The sequence below is a fragment of the Hordeum vulgare genome, chromosome 7H (assembly GCF_904849725.1).
Source record: "Hordeum vulgare subsp. vulgare chromosome 7H, MorexV3_pseudomolecules_assembly, whole genome shotgun sequence".
In the NCBI taxonomy this organism is placed as follows: domain Eukaryota; kingdom Viridiplantae; phylum Streptophyta; class Magnoliopsida; order Poales; family Poaceae; genus Hordeum; species Hordeum vulgare.
In genome coordinates, this window is record NC_058524.1 from 260,385,906 (window position 1) to 260,395,804 (window position 9,899).

Below are 9,899 nucleotides of genomic sequence, written 5' to 3' on the forward strand. Positions count from 1 at the left end.
GACGGCAAAGAAGACACGTGGCGGCAGCCTGTGTATTCTGGCAACTCTGCAAATACCAAATTTTCGGCTTTGCCGTCAGCTGGGCTCCAGCTGTCGGCAAAGAGGCGGCCAAGGGGACCCAGGGGTAGGCTTTGCCGTCAGCTGGGCTCCAGCTCTCGGCAAAGAGGCGGCCAAGGGGACCCAGGGGTTTCGCTTTGCCGTCAGCTCTGCTACGGTTGTGGGCAAAGAGGGGAGGCTTTGCCGTCAGCTTTGCTACGGCTGTGGGCAAAGCCTATCATTAACCTTCTAACGGAGCTCGGCCTGCGCCGTTGCCGCCACTGCTCTTTGCCGTCAGCCCGTGCCAGAAAGCTGATGGCAAAGTCTTTAACGTCGGTCGAGCTCCGGCTGTCGGTAAAGAAGGTGATTGCCGATAAAATCTTGGCCGGTACCTTTGCCGACAGCACACTGACGGAAAAGCCTTTGCCATCAGTTAAACTGTTCTTTGCCGTCAGCTCTGGCTGTCGGCAAACCAGCAGATTCCAGTAGTGCATGATCTCCATCATCATGATCTCCATCAACGTGTCGCCATCGGGGTTTTCGTGCTACTTATGCTATTACTACTAAAGCTACATCCTAGCAATATAGTAAACGCATCAGCAAACACAAACGTTAGTTCAAAGACAACCCTATGGCTCCTGCCGGTTGCCGTACCATCGACGTGCAAGTGGATATTAACTATTACAACATGATAATCTCATACATCCAATATATCACATCACGTCATTGGCCATATCATATCACACGCATACCCTGCAAAAACAAGTTAGACGTCCTCTAATTGTTGTTGCATGTTTTACGTGGCTGCTATGGGTATCTAGTAGATCGCATCTTACTTACGCAAAAACAACAACGAAGATGTGCAAATTGCTATTTAACATCTCCAAAGACTGCCTCCTTCAAAACCAATTCAGCTAAAGTTGAAGAAACCGACACCCGCCAGTCATCTTTATGCAACGAGGTTGCATGTCAAGCGATGAAACCAGTCTTTTGTAAGCGTATGAATAATATAAGTCTGGGCCGCTTCAATCCAACAATACCGCTGAATCTAGAAAAGACTAAGGAGGGCAACAAATCGACCATCACCTTCCACAAAACCCTTTGTGTTCTACTCGAGATAACATCTACGCATGAACCTAGCTCATGATGCCACTGTTGGGGAACGTTGCATGGGAAACAAAAAATTTCCTACGCACACGAAGACCTATCATGGTGATGTCCATCTACGAGAGGAGATTTGGATCTACGTACCCTTGTAGATCGCATAAAAGGAATCATTAAGAAACACGGTTGACGTAGTGGAACGTCCTCACGTCCCTTGATCTGCCCCACGAACCGTCCCACCAACCGTCCCGCGATCCGTCGCACGATCCGTTCCGATCTAGTGCCGAACGGACGGCACCTCCGCGTTCAGCACACGTACAGATCGATGATGATATCGGCCTTCTTGATCCAGCAAGCAAGATGGAGAAGTAGATGAGTTCTCTGGCAGCGTGACGAAGCTCCGGTGTGTGGTGAAGGATCTACTCCTGCAGGGCGCCGCCCGAGCTCTGCAGAAATACGATCTAGAGGTAAAACTATGGTGTCTAGATCTGAGTTGCAGGTCTGAAAAGTTGTCTCAAATTAGCCCTAAATCACCACTATATATAGGAGGGAGGCGGAAGAGGCTTGCCTTGAGGGCCAAGACCTCAAGGGTGCGCCAGCCAGGGAAAAGGAGGAGTCCTGCTCCAATCCTACTCCAACTAGGATTGGAAAGTGGAGTCCTTCTCTTCCTTCCCACCTCTTTTTTTTCTTTCTCTTTGATTTTTCTTTCCATGGCGCATAGGCCCTCTTCGGCTGTCCCACCAGCCCACCAAGGGCTAGTGCGCCACCCTAGGGCCATTGGGCTTCCCCCGGGTGGGTTGCCCCCCTCCCGAGGAACATCTGGAACCCATTCGTCACTCCCGCTACAATCCCGGTAATGCCCGAAAACCTTCCGGTAACCAAATAAAGTCATCCTATATATCAATCTTCGTCTCTGGACCATTCCGGAAACCCTCGTGACATCCGTGATCTCATCTCAGACTCCGAACAACATTCGGTAACCACACATATAACTCAACTATACTAAAACATCGCTAAACCTTAAGTGTGCAGACCCTGCGGGTTCGAGAACTATGTAGACATGCCCCGAGGTATTCCTCGTTCAATATCCAATAGCGGGACCTGGATGCCCATATTGGATCCTACATATTCTCCAAAGATCTTATCGGTTGAACCTCAGTGTCATGGATTCATATAATCCCGTATGTCATTCCCTTTGTCCTTCGGTATGTTAGTTGCCCGAGATTCGATCGTCGGTATCCGCATACCTATTTCAATCTCGTTACCGGCAAGTCTGTTTACTCGTTCCGTAATACAATATCCCGTGACTTACAGTTAGTCACATTGCTTGCCAGGCTTGTGTGTGATGTTGTATTACCAAGTGGCCCCCAAGATACCTCTCTGTCATACGGAGTGACAAATCCCAGTCTTGATCCATACTAGCTCAACGGACACCTTCGGAGATACCTGTAGAGCACCTTTATAGTCACCTAGTTACGTTGTGACGTTTGATGCACACAAGGTATTCCTCCGGTGCCACTGAGTTATATGATCTCATGGTCATAGGAACAAATACTTGACACGCAGAAAACTATAGCAATAAAACGACACGATCAATATGCTACGTTCATAGTGTGGGTCTAGTCCATCACATGATTCTCCTAATGATGTGATCCAGTTATCAAGAAACAACACTTTGCACATAGTCAGAAAACCTTGACTATCCTTGATCAACTGGCTAGCCACCTAGAGGCTTGCTAGGGACATTGTGTTGTCTATGTATCCACACATGTATCTATGTTTTCATTCAATACAATTATAGCATGGATAATAAACGATTGTCTTTAAACAGGAAATATAATAATAACTATTTATCATTGCCTCTAGGGCATATTTCCAACATCATCATCATCATTATCCAACACAAATATCATCAAATCTGGAAAATAGCAATACAGACAAGTCATGGCACACCCAAAAGTTTCATCATCCCTATCTAAACCATCATGTAGAAGAAAAGAGCGATCAACATGAGCAAGTGCGCGACTATATAGTACATCTTGAGGCACCGGTTTTGCTCCGTCTCTTCCCGTAGTATCCACCTCAAGTAAGTCTTTTCCGCTTCGGCTGTGCTGTCGAACCCTCTATGGCTAGCGCCTGGGTACCTGTCCACCTGGGCTTGAGCGTCTGGCCAGTGGTCATACACTCGTGGAACCCTCCAAACGAATACAGCGTAGCAGTCCTTCATCATCTCCGATCTATGTACCTGCATCGTAAGTTGATTAATTTAACGATATATAATATGCAACATAATGTACTTGAGAAACACAAAGAGGCATAGTTAGCAGAATACAAGCAGTAAACATAAATAATGAAGTTCCTCATAGACAAACTAATTAACTAAAGCAATGTACGGTAGTTCATAGAAAGACTAGTAGTATTAATTATAACTGAACACACACATTGTCATTGTCAATCACTATTCCATGTTGAAGCTCCAATCTTCATAGTTAGGGATGAAGTACCCGGGCTTCTTGAAAGGATTCAGGTCCACACCCTGAGCCCGTAGCACCTCTTCGACAGTCTCCCTCCTCATTGGCCCATGGTAAAACATACCTCCTTTTTTGACGACCTGCTTCATGATCACCTGGGCCAGTTCACACTAGATGTGATAAAACTCTGCTTGAATTCGATGATCCGGGTGTGCTTCCTATGCTTGTGGCCCAATTGGGAATCTCGGCATCGCCTGAATTAGATGCCATGCGAAGACGTTGTCTATACCTTCTGAACTCAATCATGTGATGCATGAGGTAGAATCCATCAGCCGTACTACCGTTTGGTTACTGGATGCACCAGAAGTTCGTCTTATGGTCGAAAGCCGGCACTTTATTCCTGTACTTTTCCAACTCGATATATCCACCAGTAAGGTTGTAGGTGAAAATGGCACTATCGAGAACACTCCTTATGTGCGTGTAATCCTTCTTGATGTTCATCGAGTAGTCCATGTACAGAGCATTGGAGTATTGTGGGATCAGACAGATGAGGATGGCGCCCCCCGCACACTGCGCAAAATAAGCACACCTCAAATTAGACTCCATGCTTGCAAGGGAATGAGCAAAAAGTATGAAAGGATTTCCACGGATAACTTACGTGGGATGATAAGGCAGGAGAATCATTTCCTTGTCCTTATTAGCGATCATCAAGTCGCTGATGTACTTGCTCGCAGAGTCCTGGTGCTCTTTGTAGTGTGCCAAGAGGCTCTCGTGCATATAGTGCGGGTCCGCAACGCACATATATTCTATGTTCTCGCGCTTGATGATGTCGTTGAGATGCAGCGCATTCAGGTGGATGAACTGAAAATTCAGCTTGGCCATCTGGAACATGTCGTAGATGTAGTCAAATCGCGGGATGAACTTCTCCGCGGGCCATGTGTCGATGTATCCACTCATACCCAGAACCTGAATCGCGTAAAGCGGGTATCCTGGTTTTTTCGAGATGAGAAGTCTCCTTAGACCAGTGTTCATTATGCTCTCTACTACTTTCTGAGGTAGGTTCGGGTCGCCGGCGACATGCAAACGCTCCGCACCTACGACAGGTATCATGTCTACCTCCCGGGGATTCGACTAGCTACTTGAAGTAGCTCTAGCGCCTTTACATCCTTTCTTGTCCGATCTCCTACTTGGCTTCTTGCCGCGTGGCGGTAGTGAGCCCGCCATACCTTCCCTAACCACCACCACGATCGTCGCCGAGCTAATTATCAGTGGACTGCCCCTATGTTTTTCTTGTTGGGTAGAGACGACATCTCGAGGCGACTCCTGCGAGGAGCACAAGAAGAGAGACTTTTTGCAATCAGCCATCGGACATTCCAGCTCCGGCAAATCAGGCATCATCTAGTCATCTGCATGCTCATAGCCTGAGTCATAGAGCCGAGCATCGTCACCGCCGGTATTGGTATACTGGTTAGGGTCATCATCATCCTCCTCCTCCATGACATCATCAACATTTGCTTCTTCGACACGGGCGATGTCATCTCCCAATAATGGAGGCTCTGCTACTTCTTGAGCTTGCGTTGGTTTTTCCCTTGAAAAGGAAAGGGTGATGCAGCAAAGTAGAAATAATTATTTCCCTCAGTTTGAGAACCAAGGCATCAATCCAGTAGTAGTATCAAGATGAGGCACCAATGAACCTGCGCAAAAACAAACAAACTTGCACCCAACGCGATAAACGGGTTGTCAATCCCTTCACGATTATTTTCAAGGTGAGATATGAAGGTGATAAAAGGTAAAAAGAAATAAAATTGCAGCAAAGTATTTTTGGTGTTTTTGTAGATCTGAATATACGATGTGTAAAATACACCCGGGGGCCATAGTGTTCACTAGAGGCTTCTCTCATGATAGCAAGTATTACGGTGGGTGAACGAATTACTGTAGAGCAATTGATAGAATCGCGCAAAGTCATGACGATATCTAAGGCCATGATCATACATATAGGCATCATGTCCGAGACTAGTAGACTAAAACTTTCTGCATCTACTACTATTACTCCACACATCGATCGCTATCCAATATGCATCTAGTGTATTAAGTTCATAACAAACGGAGTAACGCCTTAAGCAAGATGACATGATGTAGAGGGATAAATGTAGTGCCCCATATGTATCCTTCCCTATTTTGGAACCATTGAAAGTGGGTCCACTTGTCAGAGTTTATGTGTTATAGTTGGTACCATGATTTCATGTGTGTTCCTTACTATTTCCTTCTCATGCATGCATGCAGAGCATATCATTGCATGCCCTTGTCTTGTGTTGTTGCAATATGAACCTAGCATTTCATGTGGTGTGGTGATCTTTAGGTTAGCTACCTTGTGATGCATGTGACATTGCATACGTGAGGAGGTGCTGCTATGATGTCATGTGTTGGAGTACTAAGAGTACTGGTGTTTGTCATATCTTTTAAACCCTCTATTTACTTGCAAACCCTTTTCTCTCCTCATTCTCAAGTTCAAAATTCCACCTTATTATCTCTTCTTTAAAAAATGTCTTTTGATTAAAGAATATTGTGGGCATATCTCGGGTGCTAAATTTGGTGTTTTGAAAAGTGTTTTGTAGGTGTAAATAAACACAAAACAGGTCCAACAATGGCTGTTTTGAAATTATTAATTTGCCCCATATATTCTTGTTGCACTTTATCCAAATAGTTCATGATTTGTCATGACCAGGGAAGTGTTAGCTTATTTTTTTCTCTTATAGTTTACCTTGTGCATTTCTTCCTTCTCTGGTAATTCCTGTTAAAAGAAAAATACCAGTGAGTTGTTCTCTCTCTATCCGGCGCCTAAGTGGGCTTCCTCCCGCTCTGGTGGCCCATCTTCTCCTCCTCTTCCCAGCGCAGGAGCCCAGCTAGCGACGCATCTTCTTCTTCTTCCCCGGCGTCATGCATGTACGATCTGCTGGCAGCCCCCCGATCAGCGTAAGCTTGATCCAGTGGTTCAAGCTCGTCCCCCGAGGCTCATATAACACTCCTCTCCCTCCCCCAGGCAGCTAGGGTTCCTCCTCTCCCTCCTCTTCTTCCTCCCATGCCGCCAGAGAGCTTGAGGTCGCTCCCAACGCCATGACCAGCTCTGGGTCGAGCTCGTCGTCAGCGTAGCTTCCACCTCGTCGCCTACCTGCAGCTGCGCGAGCAAGAGGACCCAGGAGGGGTTCCATTTTTGCACGGAGCCGGAGCCGGAGCTTCTTCCCCAACGTGCACCTCCTTCCTCGGGTTCGGTCGGCATCCTCCTGCGTCGACCAGCACCGCCGCGTCTTCTTCCACGACGCCGGCGTTCTCTCTTCACCTTCCCCCTCGGTGAGCAGCCGCCGTCCCGCAACCTCCCTCTCTAGCCAGGAGTAGCTCGAGCCCGTCGCCGAGGTGCTGTGCACTGGTGCAACGGCAGCTAGCAGTGTAGTAGACAGTAGTTGTGCTCGACGTTAGATGCAACGGCAGGTGCCTTTAGAGGCGGGAAAGGATCCCCTTTGGATCCTACTCCAACCCCATAGTGTGTGTGTGCATGTCGGCTTGCGTGGTGGTCGCCGCCGTCCGCCTCTGCTTCGGTCGCTTGCGAGATGTTCATAGCAGAGACGATAATCTTCAGAGATGCCCCCTCCTCTCTGTGAGTAGCAGTAGCGTAGCATAGTGGGTGGTGACTTGAGGTTGTTCCCGCGAGGTGCTGGGATCGAATCCCAGGGGATACACCTCCCCCTTTTTTCCATTTTTGCCTGTCAGTAGTGTTCACAGCAGCAGTGCATATTATCCTACTTAGTTAGTCTTCTCTGTCGAGCAGGGCCTCTCAGCCCAGTGGTGTGCTGCAGAGTTGCACACCAGAGGCACAGGGGTTCGACCCCCAGGGTGCCCTTTTATGTTTTTTTCCCAGTTATTTATTTCTTTTCCTTTTTCTCTTTTGCTTAGTTGATGGTTGTGCATTAAACTTAGATGGCAGAGGGCATTTTATTCGTTTTCTTTGCTGCTATAGTATGGCCATTTGAGGTGATGTGTGTATGTGTTCTTGTGAGAGAAATGTGCATGTGTGTGTGCACACACTTGATGCTTGCCAAATGTGCATGTGTGTGTGGTGCCTCCATTGTAGTTGTTGCAAGTGTAGGTGTTGTGTGTTCTTTTGCTTGTGTGTCTAGATAGGTGGCAAGATATGTGTTTGTGTGTGAGAGTGTTGCACACACATGAGGTGTTGCTAGCATAAGTATGCAAGTGTGTGTTGTACTTGAGAGTTTACTTGTGTGCCTTGCTAGGCTAGAGCATGTGGGTGCTAGTCATCCTCATGATGGTGGCCTTGTGCAAGTTTGTGCGTGAGTGAAGGGGTTCCCTCCCTCACCACTTATATCTTGTATGTGTGAGCTTGTTCTAGAGTTTATTGCAAGCATAAAATGTTTAGGTATGTGCTTTGGTCTAGAGCAAGATGTGCTTGTGGGTGATGTGGATTAGATGTGTGGTGAGAAGCATTCCTCCTTTGCAAGCAAGCTTTGCACCTTCACATGACCATATGTGAGAGGGCATGGTGTGTTGTTTGTGTGGATAGCTTGGTAGTAGGGGTTGTGAAGTTGATGTGCATGACACAAACATGGGGTTCAAACCCCCATGTCACTTTGTCATTGTGCACATAAGCTCCACCTTTGTAGTTGTTGTTCTAGTAGGAACTACATGAAATGATGCCCATTCCCTAGGCATGATTTGAAGTAGTTCTCGCTCTCTTAAATTTGTGGTCACTTGTTCCAAGCAAGTGTCCCCGTATTATAGATGTGTTTGGGGTAGAATCTCCCAAGGAATCCAGTGGTGAAGTTTGTTTTGCCATTAGGATACTTTATGGAGTTGACATATTCAGATTTGTTGCAAGTTTGTTCCTTGATTCCATGGAATAGGTGGAGCCCAAGGGCATGAGTTTTTGTGTGATAGTAGTAGGGGGTTTGCTCTACACCATAGTGGTGTCATTTATCACTTGGTGTTATGTGTGTGCAAACTATGCCTAGACAAAATGGGCATGTGGCTAAAAATTCCAGTTTAGTGAAATCTGGAATTTCACTAAGTCTGGGATTTCTGGAAACATTTTCTTCCCCTATAGATGAGGATGTGCTGGTCATTGTGTTGAGAACTAGCCTTAGTTCAGTGCTAGGATTTTGAACCTGATATGTTTATGAAGCTCCCTGTAAAATGTAAAATCATTTGGAGTCCAGTAGGTTGTGTCTTGGTTGCTGTCAAAAAGCTTCAGAACAAAGACAGAAACTCAGGTGCAGGAATTTTCACTAAGTCCCTGAGATCTGATGGTTTTGGGAAAGTTTGCGGCCTTGTATCTTCTAGAGTTTAATTCCTTTTGCTGTGATTCTTGCTGGTGCTTGTAGTGTTCTTGGTGGGCTACAGCCACATATATTACTTGTCATGTTTGGAGGCCTGTAGCTATGTTGCATGTAGCTCCCAAAGAGCTAAGATGCAGATTATGGCAGATTATGTAGTTTGGGCATTTTGGTCATTGTGTGAGTTTAGGGGGTGTTGTGGTGTTCTTCCTTGCTCCATTCCATTCATGTTGTAATGATACATGTCTTGGCAACCTGGGAATACCTGATTTGTGCCATTTGAGTGTGTGGTGTTGAATCTTCCACGTAGAGCTTCATATCTTGTTTCGTTGATTCTCGTTGATCCGTAGCTCCGTTTGCAATGTTCTTTATATGGTTTTGCATCGTTTTCACGAGCCACATCTGTTCATGCCATATTCATGCATGTCAAAATATCTTAGTGTACAGTTCTGTCCAGAAACTTGCAGTAGTTTAATTTGCTTGTGCTAGTGATAGAATTTGTGATGCATGCCCATTTTTCATCTCATGCATCATGTGATTGTTTCATCTTGTGGTGCTGCTGTTCATTGGCTATTATTTTCATGTTGGGTAGCACCGGGATCGGAGAACGAATACGTGGAGTCAGGAGAGTACGTGCAGGACGAACCAGAACCATTCCTAGCTGAGGATATCACACGCAAGATGATATGACCTTGATTCCATCTCTAGACTTGTTATGCTAGTTTTCATTTCCATGTCATATTGCTCGCTTCCTACCACTGAAATTAAATTTCCTCGTCATATGCCATGAGCCCAACTTGTGTGGCTAAGTAGGCTTGCTCAGCTACTAATGTTAGCATTGCTAGTTGTAGGTGTTTTGACTCATGTGAAAACATGAGCTTTGAAATCATTATCTTAATTATGTTATTTAATTAACGCACCTATATACTTGGTAAATGACGGGAGG